Source organism: Saimiri boliviensis, chromosome 7 (genome assembly GCF_048565385.1).
Source record: "Saimiri boliviensis isolate mSaiBol1 chromosome 7, mSaiBol1.pri, whole genome shotgun sequence".
NCBI lineage: Eukaryota > Metazoa > Chordata > Mammalia > Primates > Cebidae > Saimiri > Saimiri boliviensis.
The window spans coordinates 105,270,580-105,283,527 of NC_133455.1; positions in this window are offsets into that span (position 1 = coordinate 105,270,580).

The following is a 12,948-nucleotide window of genomic DNA, read 5'->3' on the forward strand; positions in this document are numbered from 1 at the left end:
AGATGTATATATTTATGGGGTATATGAGATGTTATGATACAAGCATGTAATGTGAAATAAGCACATTGTGAAGAATGAGGTATCCATCTCCTCAAGCATGTATCTATTGAGCTGCAAAAAATCCAGGTACGCTCTTTCAGTTATTTTAAAACGTTCAGTTATTATTGACTATAGTCACCTTGTTTTACCAACAAATAGTAGGTCTTATTTATTCTTTCTATTTTTTATACCCATTAGCTATCCATTTCTCCCCTCCAACCCCTCACTACTCTGCTCAGACTCTGGTAACCATCTTTCTACTATGTTCATGAGTTCAGTGGTTTTAATTTTTTGATCCCACATATAATTTAGAACATGTGATGTTTGACTTTCTGTGTCTGGCTTATTTTGCCTAACATAATGATCTCCAGTTCCATCCATGTTGTTGCAAATGAATGAATCTCATTCTTTTTATGGACGAATAGTACTCCATTTTGTATATGTACACATTTTCTTTATCCATCCATCTATTAATAGATACTTAGATTGCATTCAAATTGTGAACAGTGCTGCAACAAACATAGGAGTGCAGATCTCTTCTATATACTGATTTCCTTTCTTTTGTGTATATACCCAGGAGTGGGATTTCTGGATCACATGGTAGCTCTACTTTAAGTTTTTTGAGGAACCTCCAAACTGTTCCCATAGTGGTTGTACTAATTTACATCCTTAATAACAATGTAAACCTTTTTTACATATTCTTGCCAACATTTGTTATTGCTTATCTTTTGTATATAAGCCATTTTAACTGGGGTGAGGTGATATCTCATTGTAGATTTGATTTGCATTTCTTCGATGATCAGAGATGTTGAGCATCTTTTCATATGTCCATTTGCCATTTTTATGTCTTCTTTTGAAAAATGTCTATTCAAAATTTTTGCTCATTTTTTGATTGGATTACTAGATTTTTTTTTTCTATAGAGTTGTTTGAACTCCTTATATATTCTGGTTATTAATCCTTTGTCAGATGGGTAGTTTGCATATATTTTTTCCCATTCTATGGGTTATCTCTTCATTTTGTTGATTGTATCCTTTGCTGTGCAGAAGTTTTAACTTAATGTGATCCCATTTGTCCATTTTTGTTTTGGTTGCCTGTGCTTGTCGGTTATTACTCAAGAAATACCCCACATTTCTTTTTCTTAGTCTGGATAAGAAAGTTTGCCAATTTTGTTTAACTTTTCAAAAAAAATGGTTTGTTTCATTGATCTTTTGTATTGTTTTTTCATTTCTATTTTATTTAATTCTGCTCTGATCTTTCTTATTTTTTTTCTTCTACTGATTTTGGGTTTGGTTTGCTCTTGCTTTTCTAGTTCTTTAAGATGCATCATTACATTGTTTATTTGAATTTTTTCTTCTTTCTTGATGTAGGTGCTTATAGCTATAAATTTTCCTCTTAGTACTTAGATTTTCCTATGTTTCGTTTTCGTTATTACTTGTTCAAGAAATTTTTCAATTTCCTAATTAATTTCTTCATTGTCCCACTAGTCATTCAGGAGCATATATTTAATCTCTATGTGTTTATATAGTTTCTAAAATTCCTCATTATTCATTTCTAGTTTTATTCCACTGTGGCCAGAGAATATACCTGATATTATCTCAGTATTTTTAAGTATTTTAAGACTTGTTTTGTGACCTAACATATGATGTATCCTTGAAAATGACTCTTCCTTTCACTTTTCTCATGTGGAAAGAGTCTCACCCTGTTCCACCACAGCTGGGAATGTGCTGAGTCTCACCTGAAGCCAGCAAGTTGCAGAGGCTTATCCAAGACCTTCAATGTAGTACCTGGGTATTACTGTCGGTTATTCAGGGCCCAGAGGCTCTTCAGTTAGCAGATGATGAATGGTAGTGGGATGGGGTCCTTTCTTTCAAAGTAATAGGTTCCCTTCTGGCCCAGAGTGTGTCTAGAAATGTCATCTGGGAGCTAGGGCCTGGAATGCAGTCCTCATGACTCCAACCAGTGCCCTACCCTGCTGTGGCTGAGCTGGTATCAAAGATCCAATCAAAGTCCTCCCACTCTTCCCTCTTCCCTCTTTTCTTCTCAACCAGAAGAATGTATCTTTTAGAGCCCTGAGTTGTGCAGCCTGGACTTAGGGAATGGGTAATGCCAGCATTCCCTTGACTGCCCCAGCTAGTGTCTCAGTATGTCACATGCAACCCAATCCACTGGGCTTAGTGCCCTAGGACTTGCCTAAGAGCTGCAGTCCTTATGGCCTAGACTGCCTTTCAAGTCTACTTAGAGACCGAGAGCACTTTGGCCCTCAGTGGTGAGGTTTGTGGGCAATGAAGTTCAGACTGTTGGAATTTGAGATTGTTCTCTGATTAGGGCTGGTTTAATGGTCTGTGGGTGGGCACCAGCTGAGTTTGGTCCAGTATTTCTTTCTGCTCTAACAGGACAGCACTGAATTCAATGCCTCACAATTACTGTGTTCTCCCTCCCCCAATGCACAGGGAAGCTCTCCACACTGGGCAGCTGCTGCCCAAGATGCCAGTGTGGTGGTTTGGCTGTTCAGAATTTTTTTTTTTTAATCTCTTCGGTGCCTCTTTCATAGATAAAAAGTTAAAATCTAACCAGTACAATGAGGACTTACCTGATTTTTGGTTCTTATGAAGCTGTTTTTTTCTCTGTAGATGGTTTTTAATTTGGTGTCCTTGCAGGTGGGATGATGGGTGGAGCTTTCTATTCCACATCTTGCCTACATTTATGATTGTTTTTGAGCTAATGTTTATCCGTGATGCTCAGTAAGGATTATTTATTTCCATTCTGTCAATCTAGTACCATTTATTGAAAAGATGTGTCCCATTGAATTGCCTTGGCACTTTTGTTATAAATCAACTGGCCATATATGTGTAGTACCGTTACTGGGCTCTCTGTTTAGTTCTGCTAATCTGTATGTCTCTATTATAAATACCAAATTATAGGGTAAGTCCTCCAACTTTCTTCTTTAAAACAAAAATGTTATGTTTACTCTAGTTCCTTTGCATTTCCATGGAAGTTTTAGGAAACGTTTGTCAATTTCTGTTAAACAACATGGTGGAATTTTGCTTGGGATTGCATTGATTCTATAGATAAATTTGGGACTTTAAGAATATTAGTTGGCTTAAGAATACTGAGCCTTAACTTCTCTTTATGTATGTATCATTTCTTTGATTTCTGTCAGCTATGTTTGCAGTTTCCAGTGCAAATACCTTGAACATCCTTTGCTAGTGTCATTCCTCAGTATTTCATGTTTTGACTTGTTTTTTTTTTTTTGTGTTACTCGGAAAGAATTTTTTTTCAATTGTTTGCTCTAAGTATATAAGACTATAACTAACTTTTTTATATGAACCTTCTATCCCATGACAATGCTAAATCCATTAGTTAATTTAGTAATTATTTTTTAAATTACCTGAGATTTTTCTTTGTAAACAATTACAGATCTGCGGATAGAAACAGTTTAATTTTCTTTTTTTCTGTGTTTTAAGCTTTTATTTCTTTATTTTGCCTTTCTTCAATGTCTGAGACCTTAGACCAATGTTGAATAGAACTACTAAAACAGGCAGTATTGGTTTGCTCCCAGTGAAATAGGAAACAATTCAGTTTTTCATCATTAAATATGATAGCTATTGGCTGGTACCTTTTCTTTCTTTCAGAAACTTCCCTACCATTTCTAGTTTGCGGATACTCTCACAAATGTATGCAGAGTTTTGTTAAAGGCTTCTTCTGCATTTATTTAAAAGATCATGTGGGGTTTTTTTCTTTATTTTATGAATATGCCAAACTTTACCATTTACCATTTTTTGAATGTTAACTTATTCAGGGGATAAGTTCTATTTTATTAGAATGTCTTGCCCTTTTTAAATGTCGTTAAAATTAATTTACAAACATTGTGTTAGGGATTTTTGCATTTTAATTCGTGAAGGATATTGGTCTATAAATTTCTCTTGTGTGTGTAACATTTGTCTGTTTGTCATATTAAGGTAATCGCTGCCCATTAGTCAGTGATCCTTCCTCCTTTATTTCCTTAAAATATGTGAGTAATATTGGTCTTCTTTCCTCCTTTACTTTTAGTAAGATTTTCTGGTGATAATCTATGGGCTTGGAATTTGCTTTTTAAGAAGATTTTAGATAAACTAATTAAACTTCTTTCATTGACATGGTAGTTGAAATTCTTGTTACTTTTATAGCAAATTTTGATATTTTTAAATTAACGTTTGTTTCATCTGAGCTTTCAAGTTTGTTGGCATACATTTGATTATAGTATTTTCTTATTCTCCTTTGGCTGTCTATGTGATCTGTGATAACAATCCCTTTTTCACTTCTGATTCTTTTCCCCTTGATTAGTCTAGCTAGACATTTGCCAGTTTTATCCATCCTTTCATAGAATCTGCATTTGCTTTCCTTTTTTGTCTCTATTATTGGTCTGTTTTCTATTTCTTTGATTTCTGCTCTTCATTACTTCCTTTTTGCTATTTAATTTGGGTTTACTTTGCTCTTCATATTCTAGATTTTTAAGGTGGAACCATAGATCATTAATTCTAGATCTTTCTTCTTGTTCAATAAAAGTATTAGAAGCTAAAACTTTCTCCCAAAGTAGTTCTTTAGCATGTTTTACTTTGACATAATATTTTCATTGTCATTTTGTTCAGAATATTTTTTAATTTCTCTTGTGATTTTGTCTTTGACCTATAATTAATTTATAAACTGATTTTTACATATTTGAGGATTTTTCTAAATACTTTTTATTAATTTCTAAATTAGTTAATTATGTTTTGGCAAAAGAATATACTTTGTATGATTTTTGATCCCTTTATATTATTGAGGCTTGTTTTATTCTCTAATTTGTAGTCTATTTTGGTAAATCCACTATACGTACTTGAAAATAATGTGAAATCTGCAATTATTAGATGTGGTATTCTATAAATATCAATTCGATCAAAGCAATTGGAAATATTGAGATTTTCTATGTTTTTGTTATTTTTTCTTTCGTCTCCTTGCTTTGTCAATTGCTGAAATAGTTGTTTTTACATTTCCTACTATACCTGTGTAGGAGTATACTACTACTTGCCTTTTAATTCTGTCAATTTGACTTCATATATTTGTGGATTTGTTTTGGGGCATACATGCTTATAATTATGTATCTTCCTGATGAATAATCTGTTTTCAAGCAAGATCATTTTATCATTATTATGATGATGTACAAATGTATAGGGTACCTGTGAAATTTTGTTACATGTATATAATGCACAGTGATCGAGCCACTATGATCACAGGTTATATACAGTATCCATCGCTTGAGTACATTTTTGTAAACTCAATCACCCTGCTCTCCTATCAAACACTGGATTTATTTTAACTATTATTTATTTATTTTAACTATTTATTTAACTATTTATTTAACTATGTTTGTATCTGTTAACCTACTTCTCTTTCTCTTCCTCATTTCCCCATACTCACTTTCTCCAGTCTCTATTATTTATATTTCCACTCTCTACCTCCATGTGATCAAGTTTTTTAGCTTCCACATATAAGCCAGAACATGTAATATTTGTCTTCTTTTACCTAGCTTATTTCTCACTTAATGACCTTCGGTTCCATTTAGGTTGCTGCAAATGACATTATTTATTTCCTTTTCATGGCCAAATAGTATTCCGTTGTATATCTACACCATTTTTCTTTATCCATTCATTTGTTGATGGGCACCTACTCTGATTCTATGTCTTTGCTATTGCAAATAGTCCTGCAATAACCATGTAAGTGCAGATACCACTTTGATATATTGATTTATTTTCTTTTGGGTAGATACCCAGCAAAGGAATTGCTGAATTGCAGGAGAAGTTTTTTGAGAAATCTCCCTAATGTTTTACATATTGAGTATACTAGTTTACATTCCCACCAGCAGTGGATAAAGGTTTTCTTTTCTCCACATCTTCACCAGCATCTGTAATAATCATTCTTACTGGGATAAGAGGACATCTCATTGTGATTTTGATTTGCATTTCTCTGATGATTACTGATGTTCAGCAATTATTCATACACTTGTTGGCAATTTATCTGCCTTTTTTTTGAGAAATATCTATTCATTTCCTTTGCCCACTTTTTAAAAATTGTTTAAGTACTGGGTTGTATGTGCAGATCATGCAGGATTGTTACGTAGGTATACACATGCCATGGTGGTCTGCTGCATCCATCCCCCTCTCATCTACATTAGGTATTTCTCCTAACGTTATCCCTCCCCAATTCCCCATCCCATGCAATCCCTCCCCTAGCTCCCCCACCCACCAACAGGCCCCAGTGTGTGATGTTCCCCTCCCTGTGTCCATATGTTCTCACTGTTCTCACTTATGAGTGAGAATATACAGTATTTGATTTTCTGTTCCTATGTCAGTTTGCTGAGAATGACCGTTTCCAGTTTCATCCATGTCCCTGTAAAGGACACGAACTCATCCTTTTTTATGGCTGCATAATATTCCATGGTATATATGTGCCATATTTTCTTTATCCAGTCTATCATTGATGGGCATTTGTGTTGGTTCCAGGTATTTGCTCTTTGCGTCTGCAAATAGTGCCTCAATGAACATATGTGTGCATGTGCCTTTATAATAGAATGACTTATAATCCTTTGGGTGTATACCCAGTAATGGGCTTGCTGAGTCAAATGGAATTTCTATTTCTAGGTCCTTGAGGAATTGCCACACTGTCTTCCACAATGTTTTAACTAATTTACACTCCTACCAATAGTGTAAAAGCATTCCTATTTCTCCACATCCTCTCCAGCATCTGTTGTTTCCAGATTTTTTCATGATCACCGTTCTAACTGGCATGAAATTGTATCTCAATGTGGTTTTGATTTGCGTTTTTGTAATGACCAGTGATGACGAGCATTTTTTCATATGTTTGTTGGATGCATAATTATCTTCTTTAGAAAAGTGTTTGTTCATATTCTTCACTCACTTTTTGATGGGGTTATTGCTTTTTTCTTGTAAATTTGTTTAAGTTCTTTGTAGATTCTGGATATTAGCCCTTTGTCAGACGAGGAGATTGCAAAAAAAATTTTGCATTCTGTTGCTTGCCTGTTCACTCCAATGATTGTTTCTTTTGCTGTGCGGAAGCTCTTGAGTTTAATTAGATCCCATTTGTCTATTTTGGCTTTCATTGCCATTGCTTTTGGTGTTTTAATCATGAAATCCTTGCCCATGCCTATGTCCTGAATGGTATTGCCCACGTTTTCTTTTAGGGTTTTTTATGGTGTTAGGTCTTATGTTTAAACTTTAATACATCTGGAGTTAATTTTTTTATAAGGTGTAAGGAAGGGATCCAGTTTCAGCTTTCTGCACATGGCTGGCTAGCCAGTTTTCCCAACAACATTTATTAAACAGGAAATCCATTTCCTGTTGCTTGTTTTTGTCAGGTTTGTCAAGGATCAGATTGTTGTAGATGTTTGGCATTACTTTCAAGGCCTCTCTTCTGTTCCATTGGTCTATATATCTGTTTTGGTACTGGGACCATGCTATTTTGGTTACTGTAGCCTTGTAGTGTAGTTTGAAGTCAGGTATTAATGCCTCCAGCTTTGTGTTTTTTGCTCATGATTTTCTTGGCTATGCAGGCTCTTTTTTGGTTCCATATGAAGTTTAAAGTGTTTTTTCCAGTGCTGTGAAGAAGGTCAATGGTAGCTTGACAGAGATAGCATTGAATCTGTAAATTACTTTGGGCAGTACGGCCATTTTCATGATATTGATTCTTCCTATCCTTGAGCATGGAATGTTTTTCCATCTGTTTGTGTCATCTCTTATTTCCTTAAGCAGTGGTTTGTAGTTCTTCTTGAAAAGGTTCTTCAGGTCTCTTGTTAGTTGTATTCCTAGGTATTTTATTCTCTTGGTATGGGACTTTGCTCAAGATTTGGCTTTCTATCTGTTATTGGTGTATAGGAATGCTTGTGATTTTTGCACATTGATTTTGTATCCTGAGACTTTTCTAAAGTTTTGGGCTGAGACAATGGGATCTTCTAAATATACAATCATGTTGTCTGAAAATAGAGACAATTTGGCTTTCTCTTTTTCTGATTCAATACTCTTCATTTCTTTTCTTTTCTTTTTTTTTTTTTTTTTTTTTTTGCCTGATTGCTCTGGCCAGAACTTCCAGTACTATGTTGAATAGGAGTGGTGAGAGAGGGCATCCTTGTCTAGTGCCAGATTTCAAAGGGAGTGCTTCCAGTTTTTGCCTATTCAGCCAGATATTGCCTATGGGTTTGTCATGAATAGCCTTTATTATTTTGAGATATGTTCTACTGATACCTAGTTTATTGAGAGTTTTTGTTTTTTCTTGGTAAGTTATTTGGGTTCTTTGTATATTCTGAATATCAATCCCCTGTCTAATGAATAATTTGCATGTATTTTCTCTCATTCTGCAAATTGACTCTTGACTCTCTTGGCTTGTTTGTTTGTTTGTTTGTTTGTTGTTTTTCCCATGTAGAAGCTTTTTAGTCTAATTAAGTCTCATATGTCTAGTTTTGTTTTTGTTGCATTTGCTTTTGGAGTCTTAGTCATGAATTCATTGTCTAGGTAAATGTCCACAAAGTTTTTTTCTAGGTTTTCCTTTAGTATTTTTTTTAGGTTCATGTCTTACATTTAAGTCTTTAATCCATTTTAAGTTGATTTTGTATATAGTGAGTGAGAGTCCAATCTCATTCTTACATATGTGGATATCCAAGTTCCCCAGAATCACTTATTGAAGATAGTGTTCAATAAATGGTGGCTTAGGGTGCAGTTAATAGTGGAGGCTCTGCTGTTGTTTGCTGGTGATTAGGATGCCAGCTTGGCCAGTCTTTGGGCTCTAGTGGTGGCAGGAATGGACTGAGCATGGCTTTAGAGCAACCCAGAGCAGCTTACAATGGCACCAGTATTATTGGTTCCAGCAGGGCTGATTCCTGAGGCTTCAGGTGGCTTGCTCAAATGCTGACAGAGGCAGTAGGAGTCAGGCATGTGGGCAAGTTTTTGGGCCCCTGGGCAGCTTATTTGGTGTAGACAAAGGAAGTAGAGCCAACTGCTGGAACCCAAATGGTCTGTGCTGGTGTTAGCACTGGCTGTGACAGGTTGGTTGGGCCAGAGGACCCCTGGGATCATATGTAGGTGTGTTCTGGCTGTGGTGGTATTAGAAGATTGAATCAGCTGAACCTCAGACTCTGGGAAGAGTGCTCAGGTGTTTACAGTAGTAGGCTTGGTTGGGAAGTTTCCACACTTCTGGATGGCATGCTCTACTGGGTAGAGGGACCCAGTATGGAAACCTGGGATCTTGTGTAGGTGTGTGCTGGCTGTGGTGGTATTAGAAAGTTGAATCAGCCCAACCTCAGACTCTGGGAAGAGTGCTCAGATGTTAACAGTAGTAGGTTTGGCTGGGAACTTTCCACACTTCTGGATGGCATGCTCAAGTACTGGGTAGAGAGGCCTAGTCCGGAAGACTTGTCCTCAGAACCCCTGGTAGTGTGTTCAGGTGTTAGTTGCGTTAAGCAAAAGCCAGTGGTCCCCGGGCCATGGCAGAATGTGAGGTGTGGGCAGCAGTGTCTACGCTGCATACCTGCGACCAGGGAAAGTGGGTCTCTTCTCACTGGAGCAGTATAAGCAGGTAGCTGTGGGGAGAGCAGTTTACTCATGCCTCTGACACACAGCGGCCTACAGCAGCAGCAGTGGGATTTGTCCTAGGTATATGTAGGTGTGCCTTCCTTCCTTATTCCTCCTTGGCCCAGCAGTGGCAGTGGCAGTGGCAGTCCAGGCACCATTGCAAAATATAAACCTTTGAAGGCTAGGTTCTCAGAATAGTTCTGGCTGTGGGCTTACCACCAGGGGGGACCCCTCTTGGCTGGAGCAAAAGGCAAGTAGCTGTGGGGAGTGGAATTTGTTTTCACCTTGGTCCCACAGCAGCCCACAACAGCACAGTGGGATTTGTCCTTGGGGTGCATGGGAGTCCCCAGCCTCCCTTCTCCCTCTTTATCACGGTGGCAAAAGCTGTGACATTGTTCCCAAGGCAAGAAACAGTTCTCTGGGGATTTGGCTCTGAGGATGGTGCCAAACTGCAGCTTCTCAGGGATTGGATACCTGTGAGGCATTTCATGAGTTCTCTCATTCTAGCAATACCTCTGTGCAATTTCTGGGCCATTCCCTATGTTAGTTTCAAAATTTATATGGGTTGAGACATTCTGCCATAGCTAGCATTCTAAAAGACCATCATGTAAGTATGGAGCCCTGGGGGTCTCTCTCTTACCTTTTCCCTGCATCCAGAAGCTTCTTCTGTATCCCATCCAATCCCACCCAAGCAGGGACTCACTCTCCCCTTACCTGCTTTTGGTGCTCTCATCACTTATCTGTTGAATCCCAGTGTTGTTATCTCCTAGATGATCTATTTGAAATGTGAATATCCAGTTGTCATTTTGGTTCCTCTTAGCGGGAGAGATTCGTACTAGCTGCATCTAGTCAGCAGTTTTGAAACAGCATCCAGGTTTGTTTGTTTGTTTGTTTCAAGATAGCAAATGTTTGAATATACTTGAAGACTAAGGTAAAGGAATTTAAAGGGGAAAAAATGACATTTTGAGATAGAGATTGAGAGAGAGGATCACTGGAGAAGCAGGGAAGAGAAGGATCTAGAAGCCAGGTGGAAGGATCAGCCATAGAAAGGAGGAGGGAACTGTGAATTGGCATTTCAATCATTGTAAAATATTTCTCTCTGGCAATACCATTTGTCTTAAAGTCTATTTTATCAGATACTAAAGTTGTCACTTTAGCTTTTGTATGCATACTGCTCGTATGGTATATCTTTTTCCATCCATGTGAATATCTTTTTCCATCTATGTGTGCCTGTTTATTTGAGGTTTATTTCAAAGTATCGTTGAGTTTTGCCTTTTTATATGCTCAATCAATCTCTATCTTTAATTGGTGTATTTAGAACATGACCATTTAATATAATTATTGATATGGTTTGGTTTAGGTCTACCATTTTATTATTTTTTTATATGTTCCCACTGACTTTATTCCTTTGTTCTCCTTTTCCTGCATTATTTGGGATTTTGAATATCTTTAGTGTTGCATTTTAACTTATTTGTTGACATTCTATCTATAAACTTTGTTTGATATAATATAATCTACAGTTGCTCAGAACCACAGCAGACAGTGTTGTTGTTTTTGCTTTAAAGAGTTATACATATTTTAAAGAATTTAATAGTTAAAAGAAATCTTTTCTGTTTAGTCAGATATATTTACCACTTCTGTCGTTCTTTCTTCATGCCTGGTAATGCACATTTCTCTCTGATATTATGCCCCTTCTCCCTAAAGAAATTTTTAAAATTTTTCTTATATACTACACTAACAATAAATTATCTTAATTTACCTTTATTTGCGTATATCTTTATCAGTTTTAAAATTTATAACTACTTTAATCTGTAGTTTTGTAACACAAGCATTATCTCTAAATATTGTAGTCTCGATTTATTTTAAACTTAAATAAATAGAATCATACATGTTAAATTTCTGGTATCTTCCACTCAATATTATGTTTCTTATATTTATCCAGTTGTTCATTTTATCATCTAGCATTCCATCAATAAATGTATAGCATTTATTAATTCATTCACTATTGACAGATATTAGAGTTCTTTCCAATTTGAGGCTATTAAGAATAATATTACTTTGAACATTTTTGTACACATTTATTGGTGCTCATATATATGTCTTTATGTTGGGTATATACCTATGAGTGGAATTTCTGGATCATAAGGTATGCATATTTTGAACACTAGTATATAATATGTAATAATTATCTAAAGCATTTCTACTAATTTACATTCCCACCAGCAATGTAGAGAATTTGGATTACTTCATATTCTCGACAATGCTTGGATTGTTAAGAATATGAAGCAACCTAAATTCTCAGTAATATATTCTCAATAACACTTGATATTGTCACCCTAGATTCAGCTTATTCCATTAGGCATGAAGTGTTATCTCGTTTGTTTTCATTAATAAAATTTAGTTCTTAGAGCAGTTTTAGGTTCACATTAAAACTGAGTGGAAAGAACATCTAGTTCTTATATACTTCCTATCCCCACATATGCACAACTCCCCCTCCACTACCAACATACAGCACTAAATGCATATACTGGAAAAGAAGTTTCTTCTGCTGTATTTAATGCTATAAGTTTCTCTTTCAGCACCTCATCCCACAAACTTTGATAGTTTGTATTTTTATATTCATTTAATTAAAAATATTTTGAAATTTCTCTCCAGATTTATTCTTTGTGTTGCATTCTTATCCAGTTGATTGATGGTGCTATTGAGTTCAATCATGGTTTTACTGATTTTCTTCCTGCTAGATCCGTGCATTTCTATTGCAGTATAAAAGTCTCCAAATATAATTGTAGTTTTATCAATTTCTCTTACATTTCTATCAGTTTTGTCTCATGTATGTTGATGTTCTGTTGCTGGGCACATACTCATTAAGGATTCTTATGTCTTCTCAGATTATTAACCCCCTTATCGTTATCTGTTGCCTCTCTTGTTCTTTGGTAATTTTTTCTGCTCCAAATTAACATAGCTACTCCCACTTTTTTATTTTTGTTAGTGTTAGTATAGTAAATATTTCTCCATTCTTTTATTTTAATGTGCATATGTCTTCACATTTGAAATGAGTTTCTCATAAACTACATACAGTGGATTCCTGCTTTTCTTATCCACTCTAGGGATCTTTATTGGTATCTTTGTTCCTATTTTTTCTTCTGTACTTTTTCTTCTTTTTATGATTTTCATTGAACATTTTAGATGATTCCATTTTCTTGCTTTTCTTAATATCTCAATTATACTTATTTTTAAACTTTCTTTAGTGGTTTCCTTAGAGTTTGCAATAAATATTCACAACTAATTCAAGTCACTTTCAAATAAAATTAT